Below are 16,700 nucleotides of genomic sequence, written 5' to 3' on the forward strand. Positions count from 1 at the left end.
TGTAAAATATTTGCTCAAGATTCTTTTGACAGATTTGTTGCAACAGATATTGTTGCTGTTGATTTTATCTCCCCTTCTATCCCTGCCCTATTCCCATGCTTACAATGTTATTTTGCCAGGAAGATGGGACAGTGGAGTGCATTTAAATAATCTATAGGCCGAAATGGTATGCCATATTCTTGGCATGAGATATGGGCTACTTGAGCGGGAAAAGGAGGCTGAAGGCGATGATTGCACAGCAGGGAGACTTTGGTATTTGGGGCAAAGTCCCTGCAATTGCTTGTTTATGCAACTTTAATGAAAGTTTATAGTCATTACTACTAGGAGTCAAGGGGTTGGGACTTCCTGGCAGGACTGAGCCTTCCTGGCAGTGCAGAAGTGTGATTGAGACAGTAATATTTAGAGCAGAAGAAAGTATGGCAACAATAAACAATTGCTTTTCTCTGCAACAACTCGGACATTGATTCCAGCTTTTTACAGCATATAGAAATTATCCTGGGATATGTCATTCTTCCAATTTACTAACAAACATATTGATTTTTATGGTAATGATTGTGTCATGGGTTTCAATTGTAGGAAGCACTCCTCATTACAGGAGTAATGTTGACCAGGTCCCATTTACTCTTATGTATGTATTCTAAGCAAGCAGCTCTATATACCCTTCAAAATTTACATTAACATCTTTACTGTCTTCAACACAGAACTCAATAAAGACATGGTCCTTTCAGTCATATCACTTGGCGCAGAGCATGATATTTCTGGACTTGTTTAATTCTGCCCTGTTTCCCCTTTGTCTAACTCATGCTTCAGTTGTTTGTCATGGTTTGTGTCCCATTGCTTACTATCATTCCATCGGATCTGAGCCTATCTAAATTCTAAATGACTCCTATGGAAATAAAATATAATTTAGTATAGGAATAAAATATATATGCAAGTTTCATTCGATGACTATATATATATATATTGGCTACGAAAGTGGCGGTTTTCAGATTGCAGCATTTGCCTTTTTGCTCTTTAGAAGGGTAAACATTGTGGCTTATGAAATGTCATTTGTTTTGGAAGGTTATGGTACTTTACAGTGTATAATCATATCTCTGGTAGGACCAGAACCAGCTGAGGACATAAGAGATACTGTGGTTTCTAGCCTGACAGTCTTAACAAGGCAACTCATCTTACCCACAAATCTATTCCAGTGCCAATCTATATCTGCATAGATTTTTGTTCGAACAGACAAGTCTATGCACATTCAGGGTCCTCATACACATACACTCACTGATTGCAGTTCAACTATGGCCCAAAGGTCTTTGCTGCTAGATGGAGCTGTAAAAGGGTGTTTGTGTGCTTTGTAATAGGTCACAGAATGTTGGGTTGTGCACTATTCAAGGGAGGGCTATTATGAAAATTAGAAATTAGAAATATAGTATATACTTGAGTATAAGCCAACCTGAATATAACCCCGAGGCACCTAATTTTACCACAAAAAACTAGGAAAACATATTGACTCGCATATAAGCTGAGAGTGAGAAATGCAGCAGCTACTGGAAAATTTCAAAATAAAAATGGATACCAATACAATTACATTAATTGAGACATCAGTAGGTTAAATATTTTTGAATATTTGCATAAAACTAATTTAAGATAAGTCTGTCCAACTCTTGATTAAACAATTATTCTAACCTTCTTTAATGTAAATGTGTTTATGTATCCTTCCAATAATAATAGAGTAAAATAATAAAATTAATAATAATAGAATAAAATAATGGAAATGTAATAACAGTGATAATAAAGTAAAATAATAAATGTAATAAAAACAATAATAAATAGAATAAAATAATAAATGTAATAAAATAATAATAGAGTAAAATAATGTAATAATAATAGAGTAAAATAATAAATGTAATAATAGAGTAAAATAATAAATGTAATAAAATAATACTAATAACAGAGTAAAATAATAAATAACCTTGACTCGAGTATAAGCTGAGGGGAGCTTTTTCAGCCTAAAAAGGGGGACTGAAAAATGAGGCTTATGCTTGAGTATATATAGTATCATTATTTTATTGTTCTTTGATCCCAGAATATCCGATCCTGCCAGGAGTTACTGGTTGCCTTGACATTTCATTTCTCCAAGCCAATAGGTTAAAGTGAGTCTGAAAAGAGTTATGGCAGGCCAGTGGATTGTATAAATAGGCCTTTTATTAGTAGCTGTGTGATTTGGGGGTGTTGTCCTATGATCTGAACCTGTGAAAGCGTTGTGGCATGATGTTAGCCTGCTATGTAGTTATTATGAATCAATGTGATGGTTTATTGGCTGATGGAGGAAGGCTTTAGAGTTGAACTGATGAGCCACTTGCTCACAGTACGCCGCCAAGGTTGAATAAAATAGTTAACTTCCCTTCCCAGTGATTAAGTTTTAATGATGGAGCCTGAAAAACAGACGTGACTTCCAGTCTGAATAATCTCCAGCAAGCTCTGAGTCAGCGAAGACCATGGGGGCTGGGAAACCAGTAATGAACAACATAGTGGGGAAGCGTATGTTCCAGGAAAAGAAGGCTTCTCTTGCATCTTTAAAGACCAGAGAAATCTGTTTTCATCCTCTGGAGCCAATGAGCCACAAGATGGAGTCAAGGCGAAGGGCTCAGGATGAAGTTTTGAAGCAGAGAAACCCCCTGCAGAATGGTCTTGGATCTTTTCTTCTTCTCATCCTTATATAAAAAGTGCCCCTGCTGCGATAAACCAAGGAGCCACTGTCCACCAGTCTTTGATGTGTGCATTTTTGAAGCCTTTCCTATAAAGTTCTCTGCCTTGAGGGCTTACTTCATATGACTGTTGTCTCATCCTGTCTATAGATAATGGTTTTATTGGTCTTTATTCTTATTTGTTGTTTGGATTTAGTGACGTTGCTTCAGATATATTTTATCTGGGGTGAATCAACCATGTATTATAGGAAGTAAGTGTGGATTCATCCTTGTTGCTATCTTTAAACTGTAAGCTCAGAAAGACATCAAAGGCCTTTCCCCAAGCTTTTGTACCGCATTTGTGGGCTTCTAACTGGATACATCTGCCTTGCTAAGTTGTTGCATTGGCAACTGATGTATTACAAAAATTACATTGAAGAAACTTTATCCCACAGCTTTTGCTCTTTCTAATGCATCATTTAATGTTAGAATCCAGTAACACATCCCTGTAGTCTCATAATACAATAGAGCAGTGGACAATATTCACCACCACAAAACTACTGAATTTAGGTGGCTGCAACCAAAAGCAGCAGAGAATGCTTTCCAAAGTATTGTGCTAGTTGTTGTTGTTCATTCGTTCAGTCGTTTCCGACTCTTCGTGACTTCATGGACCAGGCCACGCCAGAGCTCCCTGTCAGTCGTCACCACCCCAGCTCCTTCAAGGTCAATCCAGTCACTTCAAGGATACCATCCATCCATCTTGCCCTTGGTCGGACCCTCTTCCTTTTTCCTTCCATTTTCCCCAGCATCATTGTCTTCTCTAAGCTTTCCTTTCTTCTCATGATGTGGCCAAAGTACTTCATCTTGGCCTCTACACTTCTTCCCTCCAACGAGCAGTCAGGCTTTATTTCTTGAAGTATGGGCTGGTTGGATCTTCTCACTCTCCAAGGCACTCTCAGCACCACAGTTCAAAAGCATCTATCTTCCTTCGCTCATCCTTCCCTATGGTCCAGCTCTCACATCCATAGGTGACTATGGGGAATACCATTGCTTTAACTATGTGGATCTTTGTTGCCAGTGTGATGTCTCTACTCTTCACTATTTTATCAAGATTGGTCATTGCTCTCCCCCCAAGTAGTAAGCGTCTTCTGATTTCCTGGCTGCAGTCTGCGTCTGCAGTAATCTTTGCACCTAGAAATGCAAAGTCTGTCACTGCCTCCACATTTTCTCCCTCTATTTCCCAGTTGTTAATCATTCTTGTTGCCATAATTTTTGTTTTTTTCTGTTTAACTGCAACCCAGCTTTTGCACTTTCTTCTTTCACCTTGTTTAGAAGGCTTCTCAGCTTCTCCTCTCTTTCGGCCATCAAAGTGGTGCTAGTATGCTCCCCGAAACAATACTCTCTGACGAAAACCAGGATAGATATGGCCAAGCAACCTTGGAATGTGGTCAAGATGACAAAGGTATTAATGAAAAAGATCTAGGAGGGGCCGTGGATGTTTATTTTTGTCTAAACCCACTGGAAAGGGCAGGATTCTGTCCTCCCCTTCCTTGCTGAGTTAACTGAGTGCAACACTTTTGCACTTTGAACTCAAATTTGCAGTAAAGTGGGACTATATCAGTTGCCACTGCAACAACGTAGCAAGCGAAACCGAGGTCCCTTCTGTTGCGCAGCAAGCAGATCTTAGCCATGTCCCATGCACAAGACTCACAGAGAAGAGTAGAAATGTTTTTACTCTTAATAGCAGAGATGAAATACAAACTTGCAATGTTGCATACAAAAATCAAACAGTGCAAGAAACTTACATAGTCTTTGTAAGTAACACAAAATAAGAGATCTTCATCTTAAGTCAAATGGGAAAGCAAAGCATAAACCTTGAGCAAACAGCTATTCCACCATCGCCTCCTTTAAAGCAGCATAACGGCTTCTCTCCAACCTGCTCCTTAGAGCAGAGCCTTTGAGCATAGATCTCCTCAGAGAAAAAGCTCCCCAGAACTGAATTCTAAAAACCCATACAGTTATACCCTATCGGGTGAGGTCCAAGGTTGCTGGTTGACCTACATTACCAACTGCACATAATAATTACTGTCATAAGGTTAAAGAAACTGAAATAATCCAGGAGAGTGGTTCCCAACCTTTGGTCTTTCAAATGTTTGGAATTTTAGCTCCCAGAAGCCTCAAACAACTTGGGCAATGGTTATGAATTCTGTGAGCTGAATACGTGAATGACTAAAGGTTGGGAATCAGATGATCCAGAAAATGCAGTAGTATGAAGGACAAAAGGAAAAGGACTTATGCTGTTCATACTGGCTCTGGAGAAGATTCTACACTGTCCTTATATCCCTGGATCTGATCCCAGATTATCTGCTTATTCTAGATTATATGGCAGTGGAGATTCATATAATCCAGTTCAAATCAGATATCCTGGGATCAAATTCTGGGATATGAGGACAGTGTAGAAGGTGCCCTAGTTTCCAGAATTATAGTCCAACAGTTAAGTCCTTCCCCTATACTGGCTCTCCTATTTCTTTCTTTCTTTCTTTCTTTCTTTACTTATTTATTTGTATCCCATTCTTCTCTACCTCCGTGGAGGGACTCAGAACTGCTAACAGCAAAAATTCAGTGCTATACAATAAATATCATAAAACAACATACACAATAAATAAGTTCTAAAATACATATAAAAAGCAATTCATCAAGTTAAAAACGTCATCCAACTCAACCGATTGTTGTTGCCCATTAACTCTTAGTCAATACCGAGTCATCCATCAATCTATGAATGTCTGATTCCAAAGCCAGGATTTTAGCTGCTTTCTAAAGGACAGGAGGGAGGGGGCAGACCTAATCTCTCCAGGAAGGGAGTTCCATAGCTGGGGGGCCACCACAGAGAAGGCCCTGTCTCTCGTCCCCACCAAATGCGACTGCGAAAGTGGTGGGACCGAGAGCAGGGTCTCTCTGAAAGATCTTAATGTCCTTGATGGTTTATAGGAGGAGATGCATTCGGACAGGTAAACCTGCAATGCAATGCAATTAAAATTATTTTTTAAACTATGACAACCTTTATATTAATGCTAGCTTTAGCTACAAACGTCTGAAACATAAAAGCCTGTCTAAACAAAACAAAAATAAAACAAGAAAACAAAATGCCTGCCAGAGAAAAAGCAACCATTGCTTTCCTTGGCAGTTCTAGAGTCTTAGTTCTAGAGTCTGGAATCAGTCACAGGGAAAAAGCCCTTCCTGTATTTTTAATCCAATGAGCCTCTGTTAGTTCCGGAGTACAGAGGCATGTTTCTCCCAAGGACCTGAGCAGACTTGTATGAACAAATGGGGTCCTTCAAATAGATTAGTCACAAGCCAAGTGGTTGTTAAAGATCATAATAGGTATTTTTCACTTTGCCTAGATTCACATGAACAACAGGAGAGATATGTGCTTCCCATAATTGGTTCCATTCAATAGTCTGGAAGCAGGATTCTGGACATACTGAAGTCCCTTAATTTTCCAGCTTATGTCAAGTTTTCCAGCATATATCAAGCCCTAAAAGGTTCTGAGTGGTGCCATTAAGTCTTCTTCCACACAGTTGCATAAAATCCACACTGAACGGAATTATATGGCAGTGTAGACTCAGATAATCCAGTTCAAAACAGATATTGTGGATTATCTGCCTTGATATTCTGAGTTATATAGCTGTGTGGAAGAGCCCTTAATCTTTAGATCAGGGGACCTCAAACTTTTAAAACAGTGGGCCAGGTCACATCCCTCAAAATGTTGGAGAGTCAGATTATAATTTGAAAAAAAAAAGAGTGAATTCCTATGCACACAGCACACATCTTATTTGTAGTGCAAAAATACTTAAAAAGTAAATACAATAATTAAAATGAAGAACAATTTTAACAAATACAATCTTATTAGTATTTCAATGGGAAGTTGTGGACCTACTTTTGGCTGATGAGATAGGTTTGTTGTTGTTGTTGTTGTTGTTGTTATTGTGTGCTTTCAAGTAGTTTCAGACTTAGGTTGACCCTGAGCGAGGGCCGGGTAAATGACCTTGGAGGGCCGTATTTGGCCCTCGGGCCTTAGTTTGAGGACCCCTGATTTAGGTGATTCTGTGACTAACCTAAAGGAAAATTCTGTTGAAATACCTGGGAGTGATTTCTAAACAACTAAGATGTGCAGTCAGTGGTAAATTGGGGGGCCCTGTTGGAAGACTATTACAGGCTTCACAATGAAGACCCATTTAGTGAGCAAACTCTTCATGCAGCACAGACTATTTTGTCCTCCATCTCTGAAGCCAAGAAAGAACAGTGGATAACGCTGATAACAGAAGTAGACATGGGCCGAAACAGTCAGAGGACATGGAGGCTGTTAAGACTATTGAGCAATGATCCATCACAAACTCATGCCAACAAAAAGGCAGATCAGATAGCGCATCAATTTCTGAAGAATGGGAAACCTAACCTTGCAACCAAAGTAGGAAAGAAATCAATAGGCATACAACCGGACAATGAGCGCAACAACCTTCATGAACCTTTTACATCTACTGAATTGTACTTGGCTCCCAATAAATGTAAAAATGGCAAAACAGCCTGCCTGGATGATCTACGGATGGAACAAATTAAGAACTTTGGCTCAAAAGCAAGATGCTGATTGCTGAAGCTGATGAACAACTGCATTGCATCCTGTCAGATCCTCAAAATCTGGAGGAAAACAAGGGTGATAGCCATCTTGAAACCAGGCAAAGACCATTTGTTGTTGTTCATTCCTTCAGTCGCTTCTGACTCTTTGTGACCTCATGGACCAGCCCACTCCAGAGCTCCCTGTCGGTCATCACCACCCCCAGTTCCTTCAGGGTCAAGCCAGTCACTTCAAAGATGCCATCCATCCATCTTGCTTTTGGTTGGCTCCTCTTCCCTTTTCCTTCCATTTTCCCCAGCATCATTGTCTTCTCTAAGCTTTCTTGCCTTCTCAGGTACACCTGATGTGAAAGGCGCTGCAAACTACTTCAACCAGAGAAATCAGCCATAGCAGAGCACCTGATGAACCAACCTGGACACAGCATTTCATTTGAGAACACAGAAATGCTGGACCACTCTCACAACCACCATGTCAGACTACACAGAGAAGCCACTGAAATACACAAGCATGTGAACAATTTCAACAGAAAGGAGGAAACCATGAAAATGAACAAAATCTGGCTAGCAGTATTAAAAAACTCTAAAATTACAACAGCACAACAACAGAGAGGAAACAAACAAGGACATCTAATCACCTCCCAACAAAAGTTTGCTCTAGGCACTGTCAGGCCATTATATGCTAATCAATGTGATCAGTTGAAACATTCACACCTAGCTCCAGCAGACAAGAGTCCTTTGTCCCACCCTGGTCATTCCACAGATATATGAACCCTTTTTCCTAGTTCCAACAGACCTCACTACCTCTGAGGATGCTTGCCATAGATGCAGGCGAAACGCCAGGAGAGAATGCCTCTAGACCATGGCCATATAGCCCGAAAAAGCCTACAACAACCCAGTTTATGAACTCCATTGGGTTTTCTTGGGAAAGAAGTGGTCCATGGGTTCCTTGCTACAGCACCCGGTATTCCTTGACAGTCTCCCATCCAAGTCTTAAGTAGGTCCGATCTTACTTAGCTTCTAATATCAGCCCTAACCTGGTGCCAACCCCTTGGGTTTAGATCAGAGACCCTGAAGCCAGCAAAACTCAACATATGCATAACTTAACCTTCCTGATTTCAAGGAGCGACCCATAAGAATAATAGAGTTGGAAGAAACCACATGGCTCATCCAGTTCAACCCCCTGCCCTGAAGTGCGTGGGGTAGGTAAGCTATGAGAAAATTTAGTTTTGCTGGTTTTGAAGACTCTGTTCTTCAAAACCTGTTTTGAAGATTCAATCTCGAGCTGTTTCACCTTAAGAATAGAGCAAATGGGGTTAGTACTTGAAGGCTCATTTGCAATGTAAAACCCCAAATATACAACATGAATTTAAATCACTGGCAAAAAATATACTCTAATTTTGCCTGCATTTTTAGAGGTTTTCTAGATAAACTAGGGACATAAACTAGGTTTGCTGCATTTCAGGTTGCCCATTAATCAATGATAATAGAAAAATATATATAATATACTAGCGGTCCCCTGCCACGCATTGCTTTGGCCCAGTCTGTTGATCTGGGAAATAAAGTAATGAGAAAGTGTTGATTTCTAATATATGTAATGTCTTTCTGCTTGTGGGTAAACAGTATTTCTTGCTTTTTCTTTGTCAGTGTTGATGTGGAGAGTGTCTGGTTTGCCCACCCTGCAATGTGTAACATATCATTGTCCTTCTTTAAGGGTCCCTTTAAAAACTAGGATACTATAGCTGTGTGTGTGTGAATCATATCTATCTATCTATCTATCTATCTATCTATCTATCTATCTATCTATATCTATGGCTGGATGGCTCTTTGTCAGGAGGACTTTGATTACGTTTTCTTGCCCTGATGAAGGGAGTTGGACTGGATGGCCTTAAGTATTTTCTGTTGGTCATGGCAGTTCTGTGTAGGAAGTTTGCCCCAATTCTGTCATTGGTGGGGTTCAGAATGCTCTTTGATTGTAGGTGAACTATGAATCCCAGTGACTTTAACTCCCAAATGTCAAGGGCTATTTCCCTCAAACTTCATCTGTGTTCATATTTGGGCATATGGAATATTTGTGCCAAGTTTGGTCGAGATCCATCATTGTTTGAGTCCACAGTGCTCTCTGGATGTAGGTGAACTACAACTCCCAAAGTCAAGGTCAATGCCCACCAAACCCTTCCAGTATTTTCTGTTAGTCATGGGAGTTCTGTGTGCCAAGTTTGGTTCAATTCCATCGTTGATGGAGTTCAGAAAGGTGAACTATAAATCCCAGCAACTACAACTCCCAAATGACAAAATCATAATTTTTGAGTGATGATCACTCCTTGTGTTGTGAGACGTTTTGTTGCCAAATTTGGTGTAATTTCGTTCATTGGTTCTTTTGTTTTTAAGGTACTCATTATGCACAGAGCATTTTTAAATATAGATTTTATTACCACTATAGTATTATTATGTATTATTGTGATATATTATTATAATAAAGAAATCTGCAGTATTATAATGAAATCTTCAGTATTTGCAATCATTTCCTTTGAAGGAGAAGGCTTTTTCTCTCTATTTAGCCTGCTCCCTATTAGCCTTCCCTCCCCAATTTTAGTTTTTTTTTTTTTTGCATCTTTTTCATTTAGATATTTTAACACTCAAAAACGAGTATCACAACCTGGCCACGTTTTTAACGTTTTAAACCTGAAACACTTCACAAACCCTCTGAGCAGAAAAGCATAGGCGCACCGATTCTTCAATCCGAATCTATTTTCCCCAGTTTCTTTTCTGCCTTCAAAGTTACTTTGGATTGAAGCTGTCTGCTCCAAGCCAAAATTTTAGCAGGAAACAACGTGGCAGAGAGGTACTGGACTTAAAAGTGAAATAATTAGACTTCCAGGGAAGTAAAAAAGAGAAGATTATTATTATCATTCCTAAAGTCTCAGGCTGGGAACAACAACAAAACAGGAGAATATGATAACCTCCCAACAGGCTTGTGCAGAAGTTGAGCCCTAAAATAATAATACCAGCCATAATCATAACAGTATCTAAGATCTACTGTTGATTAAATTAGCATAGCTCTCATTAGATAAATCAATCTTACAGATTGACTCAAAATTCAAGGACTTTGAATGTGTCTATCGTAGTAGGAAGTAATCAACAATATGCTATCCTGCAATAACGGATGGAGAAGGAGAAGAAAGTGCCCCTAACCATGTGCAAAGTGTGAAAAGCATTCTCTTCTGATGTTTCACCTGCATTTATGGCAGGCATCCTCAGAGGTTGAGAGACCTCACAACCTCTGAGGATGCCTGCCATAGATGCAGGCGAAACATCAGAAAAGAGTGCTTCTGGAATGGCCACACAGCCTGGAAAACTCACAACAATCCACTGTTTTACTTCTGTTTTAGACAAGCATCGAATTTATTTATTATGCTGGAAGCAGCCTTGAGTCCCCTGGGGTGATAGGGCGGTCTACAAATAAAGCATTATATTATTATTATTATTAAAAGCACAACAAGATGACTCCACAGTAGACAAGATCACTCTGCTGGCTGTTGTATTGGATTATTATTATTATTATTATTATTATTATTATTATTATTATCTATATATATAAATTTGTTAGGGGTATCCAACGAGGAAACAAAACTCAAAAACCCCCCAACGAAACGTAACCAAAATTCCCATGCCCATAACACAACCCACAAGGTACAAACATATCTACTCAAAATGAAAAACAACACAACAACACACTCACAAAACGGCAAAACAACAAAACTCAAAAATCCCCCAACGAAACTTAACCAAAATCCCTGTGCCCATAACACAACCCACAAGGTACAAACATATCTACTCAAAATGAAAAACAACACAACAACACACTCACAAAACGGCAAAACAACAAAACTCAGAAATCCCCCAACGAAACTTAACTAAAATCCCCGTGCCCATAACACAACCCACAAGGTACAAATATATCTACTCAAAATGAAAAACAACACAACAACACACTCATAAAACGGCAAAACAACAAAACTCAAAAATCCCCCAACGAAAATTAACCAAAATCCCCGTGCCCATAACACAACCCACAAGGTACAAACATATCTACTCAAAATGAAAAACAACACAACAACACACTCACAAAACGGCAAAACAACAAAACTCAAAAATCCCCCAACGAAACTTAACCAAAATCCCCGTGCCCATAACACAACCCACAAGGTACAAACATATCTACTCAAAATGAAAAACAACACAACAACACACTCACAAAACGGCAAAACAACAAAACTCAAAAATCCCCCAACGAAACTTAACTAAAATCCCCGTGCCCATAACATAACCCACAAGAAACAAACATACCTACTCAAAATGAAAAACAACACAGCAACACACTCACAAAACGGCAAAACAACAAAACTCAAAAATCCCCCAACGAAACTTAACTAAAATCCCCGTGCCCATAACACAACCCACAAGGTACAAACATATCTACTCAAAATGAAAAACAACACAACAACACACTCACAAAACGGCAAAACAACAAAACTCAAAAATCCCCCAACGAAACTTAACCAAAATCCCCGTGCCCATAACACAACCCACAAGGTACAAACATACCTACTCAAAATGAAAAACAACACAACAACACACTCACAAAACGGCAAAACAACAAAACTCAAAAATCCCCCAACGAAACTTAACTAAAATCCCCGTGCCCATAACACAACCCACAAGGTACAAACATATCTACTCAAAATGAAAAACAACACAACAACACACTCACAAAACGGCAAAACAACAAAACTCAAAAATCCCCCAACGAAACTTAACTAAAATCCCCGTGCCCATAACACAACCCACAAGGTACAAACATATCTACTCAAAATGAAAAACAACACAACAACACACTCACAAAACGGCAAAACAACAAAACTCAAAAATCCCCCAACGAAACTTAACTAAAATCCCCGTGCCCATAACACAACCCACAAGGTACAAACATATCTACTCAAAATGAAAAACAACACAACAACACACTCACAAAACGGCAAAACAACAAAACTCAAAAATCCCCCAACAAAACTTAACTAAAATCCCCGTGCCCATAACACAACCCACAAGGTACAAACATACCTACTCAAAATGAAAAACAACACAACAACACACTCACAAAACGGCAAAACAACAAAACTCAAAAATCCCCCAACGAAACTTAACTAAAATCCCCGTGCCCATAACACAACCCACAAGGTACAAACATATCTACTCAAAATGAAAAACAACACAACAACACACTCACAAAACGGCAAAACAACAAAACTCAAAAATCCCCCAACGAAACTTAACTAAAATCCCCGTGCCCATAACACAACCCACAAGGTACAAACATACCTACTCAAAATGAAAAACAACACAACAACACACTCACAAAACGGCAAAACAACAAAACTCAAAAATCCCCCAACGAAACTTAACTAAAATCCCCGTGCCCATAACACAACCCACAAGGTACAAACATATCTACTCAAAATGAAAAACAACACAACAACACACTCACAAAACGGCAAAACAACAAAACTCAAAAATCCCCCAACGAAACTTAACTAAAATCCCCGTGCCCATAACACAACCCACAAGGTACAAACATACCTACTCAAAATGAAAAACAACACAACAACACACTCACAAAACGGCAAAACAACAAAACTCAAAAATCCCCCAACGAAACTTAACTAAAATCCCCGTGCCCATAACACAACCCACAAGGTACAAACATATCTACTCAAAATGAAAAACAACACAACAACACACTCACAAAACGGCAAAACAACAAAACTCAAAAATCCCCCAACAAAACTTAACCAAAATCCCCGTGCCCATAACACAACCCACAAGGTACAAACATATCTACTCAAAATGAAAAACAACACAACAACACACTCACAAAACGGCAAAAGAACAAAACTCAAAAATCCCCCAACAAAACTTAACCAAAATTCCCGTGCCCATAACACAACCCACAAGGTACAAACATATCTACTCAAAATGAAAAACAACACAACACACTCACAAAACGGCAAAACAAATGAGCATGCGCATTGGCGCCCAGCCGCAAGTTCCATCGCGCGCACACATGGCCTTCCGGCCAATGTTCCCTCTGCGGAAACCATGCCCACTCCAAGCCCCGCCGCGCCGCTTCCCGCACACACACACCCCCTGCCGCACACACACACGCAACCCCACGCTCCATCACTCCCCTGCCCCAATCTTACCTCCTTTTACTTCAGGCCACCTCCAAACCCCACCCCGCCCCTTCCCGCCCTGTCAAAATCTAGGAAAGACAGGAAGGAAGGAAAGAAGGAAGAAAGAGAAAGGGAGGTAAAGAAAAAGGGGGAAGGAAGGAAAGTTAGAGGAAGAAGAAAGGAAAGAAAAGGAAAGATGGAAGGAAAGAAAAGAGAGACAGCAGAAGAGAAAGAAAAAGGGGGAAGGAAGGAAAGAGATAGAGAAAGAAGAGGAGAAGGAAAGATGGGAAGGAAGGAAGGAAGGAAGGAAGGAAGGAAGGAAGGAAGGAAGGAGGGAGGGAGGGAGGGAGGGAGGGAGCGAGGGAGGGAGGGAGGGAGGGAGGGAGGGAAAGAAGGAGGGAAGATTGGCCACAGCAACACGTGGCGGGTAAAGGTTGTTATTTCTATTATTATTATGATGATGCTATTGTTCCTATGAGACCCTTTTAGGGGGAATGGGAGAGGTGTCAGGTCCCAGAGGCAATGCATTGCATTATTGTTATTGTTATGATGGTGGTAAAATAAAAGGAAATAAAAAGTGAAAGAAGGAAGCAAACAGGGAGGGAAGAAAGGCAAAGGAAGAAAGGGGGAGGGAATGAAGGAAAGAGAGAAGGATGAAACCAAGTAGTGAAAGAAGGAAAGAAAGAAAGAGGGAGAGAAGGAAGAAAGTAGAGAAAGGGGGAGGAAAAGGGGGAAGGAATAGGTAGGGACCTCTCTTTCATAATAGTCCAGATATCTACCTCAACTTTGATAAGTTTTACTATAGGCCACAGCAACGCGTGGCAGGGCACAGCTAGTTATTGTTATTATTAATCGCAACAATTGATTTGAACCTAATTTGCCACACAGAACTCCCATGACCAACGGAAAACACTGGAATGGTTTGGTGGGTATTGACCTTGAGTTTGGGAGTTGTAGTTCACCTATATCCAGAGAGCACTGTGGACTCATGCAATGATGGATCTGGACCAAACTTGGGACAAATACAATATGCGCAAATGTGAACACTGGTGGAGCCTGGGGAAAATACACCTTGACTTTTGGGAGTTGTAGTTGCTGGGATTTATAGTTCAATGCAATCAAAGAACATTCTGAACTCCACCAACTATAGAATTGGCTCAAACTTCCCACATGGAATCCCCATGACCATCAGAAAATACTGTTTTCTGATGGTCTTTGGCAAACCCTCTGGCACCCCTTCACGACCCCCTCAGGGGTCCTGACCCCCAGGTTGAGAAACACTGCTCTATGTTTTATTTTAATTGTAGTAGCCGCCTTACATTTGTTATATCCAGCCTTTGGAGCTTCTTTATTCTATTTTTACAAGTATTCGCAACTGTTCTCTTTTAAAGAAATTAATAAAATTATTCCAGTCTGTTTTGTTTAATGGTGATCTGTTTTGGGTTATTTTTATTTGGCTCAACAGATCCATATTCATAATGTCCATCGCTTTCTCAATCCAGTTGTCCATTGTAGCTGTCTCTTTCTCTTTCCAAAAGTGGGCTATACTTATTCTTGCAGTCGTGATACCTAACACCAGAAAAACTAGCCAAGTACAGCAAGGGCAGGATTAATAAGAAATGCTGGAAATGTGAGAAAAACATAGGTACCTTCATCCATATGTGGTGGAAATGTGAAGTTGTTAAAAAAATGGTACAAGGTATATAAAAAATGGGAGAAATCTTACAACTTAAATTCGAATTTAAGCCAGAATATTTTATTGACTTTCAAAAAGATAAAAATGGAGATAAAATTTTATTTTACCTTACCAAGGCTAAAGTACTTTTGAAACTTCAACTCTCATGATTCCATAGCATTGAGCCATGGCAGCTAAAGTGGCGTGAAACTGCATCAATTCTACATTGTTTGTTTTTTAACGGCCTTGCCTCAGAAGGAGGAGGGAAGATCCTTCCTTCCTTCCTTCCTTCCTTCCTTCCTTCCTTCTCCAAAGGCAAACATTTACAAAAGATGAAAAATGGAGCTCTTTGGAGGAATGAGATAAGATCCAAGTTCCCAAAACTTCCATTTCAGTACTGTGGTGCAGCTGGCTGGGAGTCAGCTGCATTAATATCACTACTGACCGAAAGGTCATGAGTTCGAAGCCAGCCCGGGTCGGAGTGAGCTTCCGACCAATTTGTGTAGGTTGCTGTCGACCTTTGCAGCCCGAAAGACAGTTGCATCTGTCACGTAGGAAATTTAGGTACCGCTTATGTGGGGAGGCAAATTTAACTAATTTACAAGGCCATAAAAATCTGTAGCAAGCATGCAAAGAATGAGGAAGTACTTCATCAGTGTCACAAATGGTTGGTGAAGGGACAGCTCCCCTGGTGGCCAGAATACCCTCATGAAAAGCTGGAATGTTAAATTGCTCTGTGTCTGTCTATATATGTTGTGTGTCTATGGCATTGAATGTTTGCCATGTATGTATACATTGTAATCCGCTCTGAGTCCCCTGCGGGGTGAGGGCGGAATATAAATACTGTAAATAAATAAATAAATAAATGTATCCTTGAATCCAGGTGAACCCATAACCTTACTGAGCAGCAGGGCTTGTACAGGAGAAGCCCCCCCCCCCCCCCACTTGTCATGTGTATTTTTCCAAGTTCTTCAGATAATATCTGAACATTTTGCTGTTGGCTTCCAAGCCATGGTGACCTAAGGAGAGTTTGCCTTTGCCTTCTTCTGAGGCTGAGACAGTGTGACTAACTCACAATGGGTTTCCATGGCCCACATAAGGTGCCCCAACTATCCCATAGTCACTTCTTGCATTGATTACTGTCCAAAGGCTTGGTACCACATCCATGTCTTCACTTTCTTTCTGAAGGTCAGAAGGGAGGGAGCTGATCAAATTTCACTGTGGACTGAGTTATACATCCAAAGGGCCACCACTGAGAAGGCCCTGTCTCTCATCCCCACCAGTTGCACCTGCGAAGGAGGTGGGATCGAGAGCAGGGCCTCCCCAGAATATCTTAACCTCTGAGATGTTTCATAGAGGGAGACATGTTCTGGGCCTGAACCTTTTAGGGCTTTATAGGCTAAAGCCAGCACTTTGACTGGCAATCAATGGAGCTGGTGCAAGATGGTGTGTGTGCGTGTATATAGGACTAACTTGAATACTTCT

The sequence above is a fragment of the Anolis sagrei genome, chromosome 6 (assembly GCF_037176765.1).
Source record: "Anolis sagrei isolate rAnoSag1 chromosome 6, rAnoSag1.mat, whole genome shotgun sequence".
Taxonomy (NCBI): Eukaryota; Metazoa; Chordata; class Lepidosauria; order Squamata; family Dactyloidae; genus Anolis; species Anolis sagrei.